The sequence below is a fragment of the Nuphar pumila genome, chromosome 9 (genome assembly GCF_984573655.1).
Source record: "Nuphar pumila chromosome 9, dmNupPumi1.hap1.1, whole genome shotgun sequence".
Taxonomy (NCBI): domain Eukaryota; kingdom Viridiplantae; phylum Streptophyta; class Magnoliopsida; order Nymphaeales; family Nymphaeaceae; genus Nuphar; species Nuphar pumila.
In genome coordinates this window covers 119,630,999-119,646,063 of record NC_143257.1, presented here as the reverse complement: position 1 = coordinate 119,646,063, position 15,065 = coordinate 119,630,999, and the positions used below count along the sequence as shown (strand labels likewise).

At 37.5% G+C, this 15,065-nt stretch overlaps 1 pseudogene across 3 annotated transcripts; it reads right to left on the bottom strand.

Moving 5' to 3' along the window:
- Positions 1-4,623: 4,623 nt before the first annotated feature.
- Positions 4,624-14,322, bottom strand: LOC149829084 (pentatricopeptide repeat-containing protein At1g18900 pseudogene; annotated as a pseudogene). 3 transcript variants are annotated; one of them, XR_016434190.1, is made up of 2 exons: positions 14,128-14,322; positions 4,624-7,390 (listed from the first exon to the last, which is right to left on the bottom strand). The product of XR_016434190.1 is annotated as a pentatricopeptide repeat-containing protein At1g18900 pseudogene, transcript variant X2 (transcript). The 3 variants fall into 3 exon arrangements; XR_016434189.1 differs by having other exon boundaries at positions 4,624-7,375; positions 14,128-14,165; XR_016434191.1 differs by lacking the exon at positions 4,624-7,390 and adding an exon at positions 8,068-8,255 and having other exon boundaries at positions 14,128-14,241.
- Positions 14,323-15,065: the final 743 nt, after the last annotated feature.

Below are 15,065 nucleotides of genomic sequence, written 5' to 3'. Positions count from 1 at the left end.
CTGCCAAGTCTTTTATGCCTGCTTGCGTTTTGCCTCACCAAAAGATCAATGTGTCATCTGCATATAAAATATAAGAGAGGAGAGAAATGCTAGAAAGTCGATGCCACTAGAGAATAATGCACTATTCCTTTTTTTATGAAGATGATAACCAGTGATACACAAGCTTGTGGAATAACTGTATACATCTTCACATTGAGAAGTTGATGAAGTTGATTGTAATCAGCCGATGTTAAAAAGACCAGTTCTAGGCTATCTGTTGAGGTTGCATTTTTTATGTTGAGTAAGAGTTAAAACATCATATCTTCTATCCACCTCAACCCCGAGAAAATACCTTAATTCACCAAGATCTTTTATCTTGAAATTTTGCATCAATAATTCTTTCACAATCTGTATATGATTGTTAGAACTTTCTGTAAGAACAATGTCATCAACATAGATAAGTAATAAAGTAGTGACATCCTTATCCTTGAGAGAATGATCAAGAGAGCATCCGCGAAAACCATTATTTTTAATATTGAGAGAAACTCTCAAACCAAGAACGAGAGGCTTGCTTCAATCTATAAAGATCACTTTTTAGTTTACAGACATAATCTTTATGTTCTCCTTCAGCATATCCTGGTTGCTCCATGAAAACTTCATTTTTCAAATCTCCATGTAAGAAAGCATTTTTAGCATCAAGCCGACTTAACTGCCAACCATAATCAACAACCAGAGATATAACAACCCATATTGTTCTCATCTTAACAACAAGACTGAAAGTTTCATCACAGTCTTGCTTTATATCTTTCAATATATCCATCAAGTTTATACTTAATCTTATAAACTCATTTGCACACAACAACATTTTTCTTTTCAGGTCTAGGAACAATTTCTCAGGTTTGACATTCATAAAGAGCTTCCATTTTCTCATTCATAGCCTCTATCCATTTATATGATTTAATAGCTTGATGAAAGTTAACACGTTCATCATGCTTCACTACTTAAGACATGAATAACTGAAAATCCATGAAAACATTATCATAGTTGACCCATTTTTTAATAGGATGACGTATCCTTTCCGATCTTCTCAAAGAAGGTTGACCCATATCCTGCACAACATTGTTTGTGATATTATCTCTTGCTCTTCTAACATAAACTTGACCAGAAAATCTCTGAAATTCTCTAAGCACTTCATTTTCAGAAAGATGTGAAGGTTCGAGATACCGTTCATTGGAATTCAATTCTTCACAAAATGGTTGACAAGATCTCTTTTCACTCTCAAACAGTTCTGCACTTAACCAGGGATTATAAATTTCAACATTTCGAGTTGGGTTCTGCTCTTGAACTGATGATATGCTCTCAAAATTTTGTTCATCAAAGATAACATTTCTGGAGATCTTGATACACTTGGTTACGGGATCATAACATTTGTATCCCTTATAATCATCTACATATCCAACAAATTTGCACTTCACTGCTTTATTTTGAAATTTATTCCTCAGAGATTTGTCAATATGAACATAACAAACATAGCCAAAAGTGTGCAAGTTATTATAGTCAGGATGCATTCCAAAAAGGGTAAAATATATGAACTTGTCTTCTAAAATTTACATGGGGAGACGGTTAATCACATGAACTGCAGTATGAAAAGCTTTTGTCCAAAGATTAATAGGAATGTTACTATCATGAAGCATACTCATGGCACTTTCAACGATATGTCAATGTTTTCTTTCTGCAACTCCATTTTGTTGAGGGGTGTGTGGACATGACACATACCAACTTATCCCATTATTTCAAAGAAAGTTGAGAAAGTCATTTGAAGAATATTCACCTCCACCATTACATTGAAAATGCACAACATTGGAAGGGAAATAATTCTTAACAAGGACATAAAAGTCTTGAAATAACCTAAAAATGTTGGATTTGTGTTTCATGAAATATATCCAAGTAAAACGATAATAATTGACAATGAATAAAATATAATATTGACTTCCAAATGAATACCATACAGGAGTTGGCCCCTATACACCAGAATACACAATTTCAAAGGCTTTTGAGTCGAGGCACTTTCATTAACATGATTAAAGGGAAGTACACGACTCTTACATAACTGACAACTTAAACATTTTTTTTAACATCTAAGACAATGTAGACAAGACTCTGAAATCAAATTTTCTGACACAAGTTTCTTAATGAAACCATGACTACAATGACCCAACCGACTATGCCGCAAATTTGGCTTATTACATTGAGAAAGACTAAAAACATCTGAACGAAAAGGCTTAATACTTTGAGATGTTTGCTCCAAAAAAGGTAAATTCAAGGTAGAAGAAGAATGAGAAGTTGGATCCTCCTTGAAGATGTATATATTTCCTCATCGTTTTCCTTCAGCGAATGTCTCTTTCGTTTGAAGATCCTTAACATACACAGAAGATGGAGTAAATTTGATAGAAGAATTTATATCATCAACAAGTTTAGATATAAAAACGATATTCTTTTTAATATTAGGAGCAAAAAAAACATTGGATAGGTTAAGAGAAGTATTAGACAACAAAATTTGCGCACTTCCAACATGAGAAATGTGATGATGTATTCCATCTCCAGTTACTATACTATTTTTTCCTAGATAAGGAGATAAATTTGAGAGCTTATCAGCATTACCAATGACATGAGTGGCCGCTCCATAATCCACATACCATTCTCCTTGATTATTTTGCTTAAAACTCATCTCTGATAAAGTTGCAAGCAAAAGTTGTTGCATATCTCTAGAAGATCTATGTTCATCAGATTCCTTTTTGTTTCCAGGTTTATTATTTTTTCTTTGTTTCGAGGATTAAACCAATAGTCAGCTTTCACATATCCTTTCTTATTACACTGAAAACATGTAGGCATTTTTTCTGAATTCCTGCATTGAAAAATCCTGGCATGTTCGGAGTATGAAGAATACCACGTTCTCCTTGACCAAAACAACCTCGATCTCTACCACTTTGAAGACTCTTACTTCCTCTCCCAAAATTATGAGATATATCAGATGCTAAAACATTATGTAAATCTGCATGATCACTTTCTTAACATGATATTCAAGACCCAGTCCATTGAGAGTTTGTTGCACTTTTTCTTTGTCAAATACTGCACTTCCAACAACGACAAGTTGATCTGTGACAGATTTCACCTTGTTTAAATATTCCATAAGAGATATTGGGCCTTTTTTGAGTGTCTGAAACTCCTTTTTTAAAAATAAGATTCTTGCCTCTGAAATTTGAGTGTATATTTGAGCAAGTTTGCTCCATAGTTGTCTAACTGTACAATCGCCCGATATTGATATCAATACTTCTTGCGATAGCGTGGAAGTAATATATGCAATCAAGGCCTGATCTCGCTTAATCCATGCTGTAAAATCAGGGTTTGGAACATATTGAACATGTGCATCTCTTTTATCATCCTTAATTTCCTATAAAACAAACCGTGGTGGGACTGAAATTGATCAATCCAGATGCCCAAACAGATCTGGTTCCTTATGAAATGAACAATTTATCTCTTCCAAGTTAAAAAATTAGAGTGATTAAGCTTTTCGAAAACAAGCTGATTTAAAAAGTTTGAAGAAAAACTAGTAAAAGTGGAGGAATCCATTAATAAAGAAAGGAGAGAATAAAGATAAAGCAAATGAAGAATGACACGAATTCAGTCAAGAATAAATACGCAGCAACAAAAATGATTTCGTGAATAAGCAGGAAAACTAAAGATTTTAAATAAAATGTGCCTTTTTTTTATTAAAGCACTATTTCGGACTCAGTCCATTTTTTTTTGTTGGTGCAACTAGGCTTACTATCACAATAATGTGTTGCCAATATATAAGAGTTGACTGAAAATATATGAAAACAAGGAAAAGAAAATGGATTCAATAAATAGAAAGATTTCTACAAAAGAGACTTACTTCAGATCGGTTTTCAGATTCCAAAATAAAAACTGGTTTAATATCAGAATATCAGAGGTTTTCAGATAAAGGCTTTTAAAACAAAGAAAAATCGATTTGGCGTCAATAGAGATATTGAGACTTAAGGAAAGATTAACGTCAAATGAGAGAAATACCCTTCTTAAGAAAAGAAAACAGAAAATAAAAAGATAAGATTTAGGAATAGATAAAGAGGAAAAGAAGGATTTCAAGAAGATTTAGAAAAGATAGAGGGAAAGAAAGTTTCTAACAAGAAGAGCAAATTTCAGATCTCTATGGGCATACCTTTTGAAAACAAACCATAGCCCTGCTCTGATACCATGAAAGAAATGTAATATGAGATTTATATGAATCACCAAAGATGCATTTCAACTGAGAAGAGAGAAGAAGAAAGAGAGAGGGAGATGAACCGTAAAAATCGGCAGCCAGGCTAAAGAGATGCCTAGCTCTAATCTCATATATGAAACAAAGAGATGCCTAGCCCTAATCTCATATATGAAACAAGTATTACAATAGGCTTACAATACAAATAAATTACAGGATTGCCATTACATAAAGAAACCCATTCTTAATATGAATAGACGCATGGATCTGGGTCAGATCCGGATTTGATGACATCATGAACATATTTTATCAAGCCATACTAATTCTGTAGTAAAAAAAGCAATGTCAGTAGCAAACCTAGGATTTAAGAAACAGACTGGGTCTTGAGCCACACAAATTTTTCATTACAAGAACACAATAATAATAACAATCCAGTTTTATAAAAAAGAACCTCTTAACTAAATAAGCTTAAATAAGGTGCATACGATCCACATAAGAGTTGTGTAACCACTCGTTGAGAGGCTCTCCATACCCTACAAAACAGCCGGAGTTACCATTCTCAGTGACAAAAGGAAACCCAAATAGCTGAAGCAGATCATGCACAGACTGCCTAACAAGAGAAGCTCCGGTGATCTTGCTCCGCCTTCCCCAGCCGGTAACAATGTCAATGCGATTAGGCACCACACCACCATATGCAATCATCTTCTTTCTGAACCAGGCCAGTGTCCTCGACACAGCTATCACAGCCGTCCCGTTAGACATGACATGGAGATTGATGAGCCAGTAGGACTGCTGCTTCTGTGTAACTACATGAGGATAGACATTATGTGCTGCAACATCCCAAACTAAACCAGCCTCCTCCTTGAGCCCAAACTTGTGGAGGAAGTCAATAACTGCGTCTACAAGGCCCCTCTTGCTCTCTCTGTTTTCTGCATGCATCAGATCCAAGAATTTGGTTGCATGGTCACGCACATTTTGCCCGTCAGGCCCAGCTGATGGCATTGTAGACAAGAAGGAATGTGCAGGATGACCTGTCACTGACATAAGTTTGCGGCAGGAGCACATAGCCTCATGTGATGATGTGTCTGCAGTGCAGCAGCTAAGCAACAAAGTATAGGTCTGAGATGAAGGGTTAAGTCCTAAGCTCATCATGGACTGCAACACCCGGTGGGCATCGGCAAACAGATGGACTCTGAGGAATGCACTTATCAAGGAATTGCATGTTGGGACGTTTGGTTTCAAGCCTGCTTCCAGCATAGACTGATACCATCCCTGAGCCTTCACAATGTTCCCTGACTTGCCCCACAAATCAATCAAAAGGCCATAAACTGGTTCATCTGGAACCAAATTCTGTCTCGTCATCTTTGTAAAAACAGCTTCAGCTTCATCCAGATGCCCACAGTGACCAAGTACCTCCATAATGATATTGTATGTTACCTTGTCAGGGCGGAAGCCTGCATTCTGCATGTCCCGGTACAGCTTCAGTGCAATAGAGAAATTCCTTGCCTTTGCATGCAGAGTTATCATGATATTGTAAGTAATTACATTAGGTACACATCCATTTGCAACCATTTCGCAGAAGAGTTTGTAAGCAGGGGTCAGATGGCCAGCTTTTCCAAGGCAATTGATGATCACACCGTATGTGAATGTGTCTGGTCTGAGGCCAGCTTCAAGCATCCTGTGGTACATATCCATTGCAACATCAAAGAGCCCAGCTTTTGCATGGATGTCAATAAGGGTGCAGTATGTAACTCTATCAGGTTGACAACCTGCTTCCTGCATCTTATAGAAGAGGTTGACAGCCTTAACAAGGTAATTAGCTCTCCCATAACTGTGAATAAGACGATTATACGTCACCACATTTGGTTGACACCCATCCCTCACCATCTCATCAAGCAGCCTATTTATGGTTGCAAATTGCTGAGCATTCCCAAGAATGCCAACCATTGTTGTGTAGCAGTGCCCATCATGCCTGTAACCCTGCTGGTGTTTCAACCAATAGAAAAAGCCAAGAGCAACTGAATGATCTTTTATCAGTTTCAGTAGTTGATTTGCTTGGTAGGCATTCATGTTACAGCCCAGCTCTGCAAGAGCTGCTTCTGCTGCAGGTCCCCACCATTTGAGATGTCTCAGAATGTCATACACGACATCTTTAGTTCCATTCCTAGCAACATTTACATAACTTACTTGTTTGGCCCACGGAGCTGGTCCCATACGTGTCCTCTTCAATTCCAAGGAGTTTCCACATAACTTATCCACAGAAGAAACACCCTGAACCTTGACTGTGTCTCTTCTTTCCAGCATCCTTTCTTTCCCATTGAAAGACTTTGGATTTGCCTGGCTCCTGTGTGCGTATGATTTTGATCTCTGTGGTATATACTGCCGCTGGTATTGAGGATCTGATGCAGACATATCAGGGATTTCAGAATCTGATTTGACAACATTGCTTGCAACATTTTGTGATCCTCTTCTGGAATGCCGTTTCTCAGGCTTACTGCAGTTACCATGAGCATAAGCAGTAGAAGTTGATCCCTTGTTAATGGATGACTTGTCATGCTCTTGGTAGTGGCTAGATATTTTTGTAGTCTTGCCCTTCGAAGATTTTCCACTAGACCTCCCAGGGTCGACCATGAAATTCTGAGGTACAACATTTAAACCATTTCCATCTGAGGTGAGGAGGTAATTTACTATATCTGAGATAAAGCCAACTGTTGCAAGACCTGCCACGATGATCTGCTGTGTGAATAATGTTTGAGAATTTTTGTGTGGATCAACATCATGTGTGCTGCCATACACATGGAGACCTTCATCCAGTTGCTCAGAGTTGGAAACAGGGCGAAGATGAGGCAAAGGGGCTGGAATGGCATTACTTTCGCTTTTTCCATTACCAGAAAAAACCTTTGGTACTATTGGAGGTCTTACTTTGGTTGAAGATATCAAGGTGGAAACGTCTGTTGAAAAATACGCACGTGAGCTTTTGGACTGCTTTCCCGAGGTGCAGTTCTCTTCATCAGAGCAACTAGATGCACATCCATCCTGATTGTTGCTTCTTGAACTAGCAAGAACAAAAGATCTTGCACACTTGCAAATGGGAGCAACCTGTTTTGGTCTTAACATCATCTGAAAAACAGATTTCTATAGAAAAATATAAGCAACATGTCGCTGAACAAGCAAATTAATATCTAACCTCAATCAAATATTTTGTCCTCAGAGTTCAATTTAAAATGTCAATAGTCAAATGTGATCCTCTTATCAGCAATTAGAAGTAAGAAATCCAACCACTTGGTGCTCCATGAGACAAAATCCAATAAAAGTTTTTGTTGTAAAATCAACTTGATTTATATTAAGAAACTTTATCCAGACCGAATATAGACTTTTCAATGAATGCATGATGTGATTATAGATCGAAGATTTGTTTTTCCTTTAAAAAACACAATATCAATAAGAGAAGATGGCTCACAAGAAGAACCCAGACTCCAAGGGGAAAATTAATCCAAGGCGATTACAGAAAGCAAGGAATTAACCACCAAGCTATACCTATTCCGGGAGTGGTGAACCAAATATCACATCAACCAAGCAACTTCAGTTAAGTGGGCATTGGATGGACATGGGAAAGGGTAACTTTTCTGGAAAAAGTGTGAGCCCCATGCTTTTGCCCTTATGGAAAATCAAGAGCTGGTAAATTTGTTTAAAAAAAGGACCATTTCCTGAGAGAAAGAGTCCGCTCCCAAGAGGTTCAAATCTTTTTTCCCACAAAAGACATGTTATGCACATTAGTCAATGAAGAAGTCCCCAGTTTGTATAAATTATATGATAAAATTTACTTTAGCGAACAATATTTTGCAGAAAGAGTATATCAAAAAGTTTGTCTATACATCACCAAGTTGCACAGCCAAGGGAAAGATTTCTTTTTTATGCAGACAAGACCCGGATCGATAATTATGATCTCACATATGGAAAATTCCTCCATATCTCGTTCATCCTCAACAAGATGTTTTCCCTGTGCATCAGTAAAAAAAAATACAGGACATGATATGGTTCCGAAGGAGGAACAGGATATGGATATGATCTCATTATTAAACAAAAACCCATTTTGTGATATATTCCATCTATTGCATGACCAGAACAAAGGGAGATTTCACGTTGCACCAGGATTTTGAATCAAAATAGAGATTTCAAGAAATGGCAGATCTATTCACTCTATCAATATAACTGAACCTGATCTGGTGTATCATAAGGTATTTGCCTTTTCTACCGATTCCTATCAGTTGGATAAAAAAAATCTTGAATGAGGTATTTAACTCAAGGGAAGAATCTAAAAGAATCTTCATCGGTTCTATCTCATTTTTTTATGTTTATCCCCATTCCCTTTTATTACAGTTACAAAACAAACCAATTAACCAAGTGACTTGATCATGAGATATTTTGTTTATCCATGTTTCTCTCTCCAGATTACTACAAGTTGATCCTGCCCCTTTGCACACTTCTCAGAACCAATGAGATTCACTTGGTCAGTGCATTAGAGTCAATGTTGTAAGAATCGTCGATACGGTACAATACGTATCGTTACTATGGGAAATAATGATACGATAGACACTCGTATCGCGATGAGTGTGTAGCATATCTATATCGTATGATATAACCCTGTATCCTATGTCACAGATACTCGGCATAGAGGCCATCGCACCTGCGTCATCTATATTGTATGATACAACCCTATATCCTATGTCACAGAGACTCGGCATAGAGGCTGCCAAACCCGTGTCTACGTGATGCGACGCGGGTGTGGGTGCCAGCGCGGCACCCGGTGCGGTTAACGTGACCTTGGGTGTGGTCATCCCGCACCCAGGATTATTTAAAAATATTTAAAATTTTGTCTCAGCATCAACCACATATTTTTCAAAGTTTTTGAAAATTTGTGCATTAAATGCTTTGAGCCATGTAGATTTTTTTTTGTTTTTATAAAGCTTTGTCATAAAAAGATGAGCCATGTACATTCTTTTATACTTTTTACAAAGAGTCATAAAAGATGTTTCACTTTAAAAATATTTAAAGTTTTGTCCCAGCATCAGCAAAAAATGTTGTGCATTAAATGCTCTAAGCTATGTACTGTGTTACCATGTACATTCCTTTATACTTTTTACAGAGCTTTGTCATAAATGCATTATTAAAAAAATGAAAACTGCATTGGAATGGATTTCTGCATTAAATGGGGAGAGGTCAATTCTAATTTAAAGCAATTATTTTATTGTTGAATGGTTGAATCCACTAGTAACCCGATTAGGCTACATACCCGATTAACTAATCGGATCTTGATTCGGTATGAATTTTCTACATATGAATTTGGATCCTAATTTTTATTATTTCAGGTGAAAAACATATTTTTTCATTGGAAGCTTGCTTCATATATATATATATATATATTAAAATATATATACCCTCCTAAACCAAGTTCTTTTAAAGTGTCGCACCCGCACTTGCACCTATGTGACATAACCTGCATCGTATTGTATCGTACACATTTATAAAAGGCTGAATCATTTTTTTTAAAGACTTCTTGAGGGGTCGACTGCCTCATTTATGTAGAAGCCATTAGAGTGGTATCCACGTACCCTAGGAGTTGTGAGAGCAATTTGAGGGCCGATCTGTGTGCAAGGGAGAGGGTTTTTGTAATATCCAAAAAATTTTAATGTTAAATAAATTGTAAAAAATCAAGCTTTTATGAATCCTGAATCAGTCTGGATTTGATTCGAAGTCCAGAATCCTAATTTGAATAACTTTTGGATCCAAACACCAATCTAAACCCGTATCCAAACTTTTGACGGAACCAGATATTATCCAAACGAATATTTTTCAACAGATCTAGATATTTATCTGTATCCATATGTTAGGGACATACTTGTAAATATTTAAATTGTCGGAGGGCAGAATAGTAATTTTATAATTAAGGGTATATTTAGGAAACTAATAAAATTGTTAGGGGCAAAATGGTAATTTGACACCTCAATGGCATATTCGGGTAAATTCCCAAACCACAAAGGGGTAAAAGGGTAATTTTCATATTAGAAGTATTTTTCAGAATTAATAAAATTGTCAAGGGTAAAATAATAATTTACCACCCGAATGGCATATTCAGGTAAATCCTTAAACCACAAAAGGGTAAAATAGTAATTTGATACCCCAAATAGCAATATAGTAGCATGGAATCAAGCTAAGTGCATTTTAGTACACAATTCAACAGGTTCGTTTGAATTTTAATAATTTCAGGGTTTTCTTAAAAATTTGGAACATGGTTTTCAGAAAACCACCACCCAAAACCATGGGAGGTAATGGTTTTCAGAAAACATGCTTCCTCTCTCTCTTCTCTAAATGTTGACAAGTGGTAGGGAGAGGGTGAGTCACCCTCTCCCCTCCCTAAATGAGTGCCACCCTAAGGGGTGTGGACCCCACAAGCGGGGAGGGCACCTCCTTAAGGGGGCTATAAATAGCCCCCACCCACTTCTCTCTCTAACCTATCCCTCTCCCTTCTCTTTCTCTCTCTATCCTAAATTCCTTTTTTCTCTCTCTAAATTTCTAACCTAAATCCCCACTAATTTTCCGATTTGATCCGCTAAAAACCTCTCTGCCCCTTACCTCTACAATTTGATAGTCTCGATTTGTTTGGGAGAGTTCTACCCAAACAAATCTGGCTCTTGAAGCGTCATCAACAGGAGTTCTACCCAAACCCAATGGCAGTTTCAAGTTGACACTGCAAAAGCGCTGCCAAAATTTCCTAAAAGTAGGTATGTACCCATAGAACTCATTTGAACCCCTATATGAGCTTGTAGGACCTCCAAATCTCCCTCTAAAATCGTAAGATTTTCTTTACACACTAAAATACGACAATTTTGCCAAAATTTTAATCTAATTATACTCTCGCGTAGGGGAGGTTCTGGCAAAAATTTTAAATGCGTATTTGAGATTTTCATACTAAAATGGCAGAAATTCTATCAAAATTTCTAAAAAGATCCTCATAATTGTTATCAAAATAGAACAAATTCTGTCAAGATTTCTAAAATAATTTCTGTGTTTTTCAAAAAGCAATAGAGCAAGGGTTGCTCAAAATCTTAGAAAACTTATGGGTTTTATTACGTAGAGACAACACATATGTTATTTAATCATCTGAATAAAATTTGAAACATTAGATTTTAAACTAGGTTAATTGCTGCTTTAATTTTTGTAACACGATAATTTGATCTCTATCAAAAATTTTGAAGCACCCTAAATCATGATCACTTTGATTTACCTCGATTTGCGAGTCATTGAGGCAATCACATTTTATCATATCACATAAAGATTAAAGTAGGTTATTATACCAAAAACTTATAATTTATAATGTTAAATATATTCTGGATACTTGCATCAGAATTGTAGATGTGGATTTAAGTTAGCATGAAGAGTTGCATACCTTAATCCATGTTCGCATACTTTGAACCATATTTACATACATTAATCTTTGTTTGCATGTATCAATTCACGTTAGTATGCTTGAATGCTTGTTATAAAGATTGTTGTTCAATAATGAGATTAGGGGTTAATGAAACCCAACAAACTTTGAATTAAAATACCTGAAATTGTTGTTTATAAAATGAATTATTATAGCTAGGCTATGACCAAGGTTCGAGCAACCTTTGTTGCCGTGGGGCATGTTGATGAATGTGTAGCATGTGATTATTGTTGAAAAATATCATTCTGCTGAAATTTTTCTTATGTACCAGTTTGAGTTACTCAAATCATGAGTTGCAAAAATGGCACCAATTGTTAAATAAATCATGCTTACACATAAACTTAAATTGGTTTTCTGCCTTCAGAGGCGAAGTACTTATATATAGAGAGCAACATTGAATGGGTTAAGTACACATGACTATAATTGATACTTTATGGAGATACATAAAATTATTAATTACATTAAAAAGACAACCCTTATACCCATTCACAGTAAACCTACCTTGGAGAGGGTAGGTTGTACAAGCCTCGAGTGACATATGAATATTTTTTAGAGTAAAGGGTCTTCAGTCACTCGAAGGTTTTGGAGACCAGGGGTGAGAGATCCTCCCAACTTCTACAATGACTTCAGGATGCATCCGAATCAATGCTTAGTGGCCTTTGTAGAATTTTATCTTGATTACAAACCGTTCTCCTTGGGATCGGTTCAGCTAGTCATTTGGGATAAATAAAATATACGTAGCATAACAAACCCCCGAATGGTCTTGACTGTACGACTAGTGGCTCTGCGAGAACCCGCATGAAAAATAAATATCGAAACAAAAGCTCTTATATTTGAATAACTACTTGAAAAAAATTGATAATGACATTGTTGAGTAGTTATTTGCATTAAATGCACGAGTGGTTATTTGCATTATATAAATGCTCAAGTGGATATCTGTGTCATATTGAATACATGAGTGGTCTTATGTTAAATGCATGAGTAAGCAATTTAGTTATGCTGACAAAACCTAAAAAATAATTCCTGGTTCAATTTGAGTATATAATAACTGCAATCAAGGGTTTGGACTAGGGGTGGCAATTTCTGACACGACCCGCCAACCCGCCTCTTAGGCGGGTTCGGGTTGGGCTTAAGCCAACCCGTTTAATAAACGGGTCGACCCGCGTAACCCGTTTATTAAACAGGTCGGGTTCGGGTTGGGGGTATGCCACCCCGCCAACCCGGCTGACCCGTTTAATAAACGGGTTAGGCGGGTGGGTCAACCCGACCCGCCAACCCGACCGCCAACCCGACCCGTCAACCTGCCAACCCAACCCGTCGACCCGCCAACCCGTCAACCCATCAACCCGACCCGTCAACCTGACCCGCGAACCTAAGAATCCGTTTACCCGACCCAACCCATTTATTAAATGGGTTGGCGGGTCGTGTCGGGTTACCCGTTTATTAAACGGGTCGGGTTCGTGTTTGCCACAGCCGACCCGTTTAATAAACGGGTCGGGTTAGGGTTGAGGTATGCTGACCCGCCAACCCGACACGATTGCCACCCCTAGTTTGGACATAATCTACTTCAAAGGCCCAAAAAACGAACCTTGTGAACCGAATGAGAGATAACAAAACACCTTTTCACAAAGCTTAACCAATGTTATCAAGGGTTAGGGCATAATCTAATTACAAGGCAGAGAAAAACGAACCATCCCCACTGAATCCCGAGCCATAAGAGAACATCTTTTTACAAAGTTTAATCAGTTTTATCAAGGGTTTGGCCATAATCTAATTCAAATACCCAGAAAATGAACCCAGCCCACCGAATTAGAACCATATGAAAACAACATTCACAAAGTCCAAACCTTGCTACTCCTTGCTTTAAAGAACAATATCAATTTGACCAATTGGTTCGACAATTTACAGCCAAAATGACAAATAGACATGAAGGAATGGCTATAATAGCCCTTGTTTGTCCCCAATTCGATTGAGGCATAGCGTTCACCTGGACTCACACAATCAGCCGAATCATAGAATCCAGTACCAGGAATCGAAATTTATTCACTACATCCCCGAAGGTATAGAAGAAAAAAAGAAGAATCTGAAGGTGGGTCGAGCTAGAATCACGACAGACTGTCAATGGACCAGACCAACAACAAGATAACCCTTAAATCACCACACCTCCCCTCATTTCTCTTAATCTTACCTTCCACCGTCTGTGGTAGTCCGTATAAAAACTTTCCTCCATCCCCCACCAGAAAAAAAAGCAAAAAGAGCATGAAGAATGCACTACTTTGCAATACCATGCTCTTTCATACGCTTGGTATGAAGACTAATGGTGATAAACTAGCTGAAAGAGAGATATTGGCAATAGTCAATCACCCACAAACAAGAGAGAGTATACCTTTCTTCTTCAAAGGCATCCAATGGTCACCATCATCATCATCATCATCATCCAATTGGTGTCTGGGAATGGAGATAGAGGGCTGCAGTAGTTGTGGTTCCCATCATCTCTCTCTCTCTCTCTCTCCCCAGCCAGAAAATTAATGAAGTTTCCCAGCAAATGGGGGAGAAAGAAGAGCTCTGGTTCTGCGTGGACGATGGAAAAAGAGTAGATTTTTCTTTTTTCCACTGGGAAGCTGGGATGATCCGGGTGAGACAAACCCACCAACTTTTTTTTTTTTTTATTTATTATTGTTGTCGCCTTGCTATTTTCTCCTTTTCTTATATGTAAAATCTATGGTGTGGATATTTTGACCATCAATACTTTTTAAACGGCCGCACGCTGTCTCCCCTTGTGTGACATACCTTTAACCGTAGATGTTCAGAATCAACGGCCTATATCCAACTGTAAGTTTGAAAAATTTGGCATTGCCATCTGTTTGCTCCACCTGTAAATAACCCAAAATAATTCTTCTTCTCTTTTTCTGTAAGCATTCAAGTTTTTCTTTTGATTGGACGAAGGACAGTCATTATCGAGAATCTGCTTCACATAATTAGTCTTATAAGTTCCAACCATGACAAAGCAACAGCAGCCAGGCCAGGGGATTCAGTGATTGTCCTTTATCTTACACAATTGGCAAAATTTGTAACAGGTGTTCTTGTTCTGAGTAATTGGTGGGGGTCTGCCTAACCCCAACTTGCCTACTAAAGAAAAAGACAAATTCATTGGCCCATATGAACTCTACTATCTATTTAGTAAGAGTGACCTGTTAACATCACCGACGAGGCTGCGCTTGTCTGGTGGGAACAGTTAGTGCACTTCTCCTCATGTTGGGATGTTGCAGGTTCAAAACCCAATGATATAATTGTATAACTGGTAGAGGTCGGCCTAACCAAGCT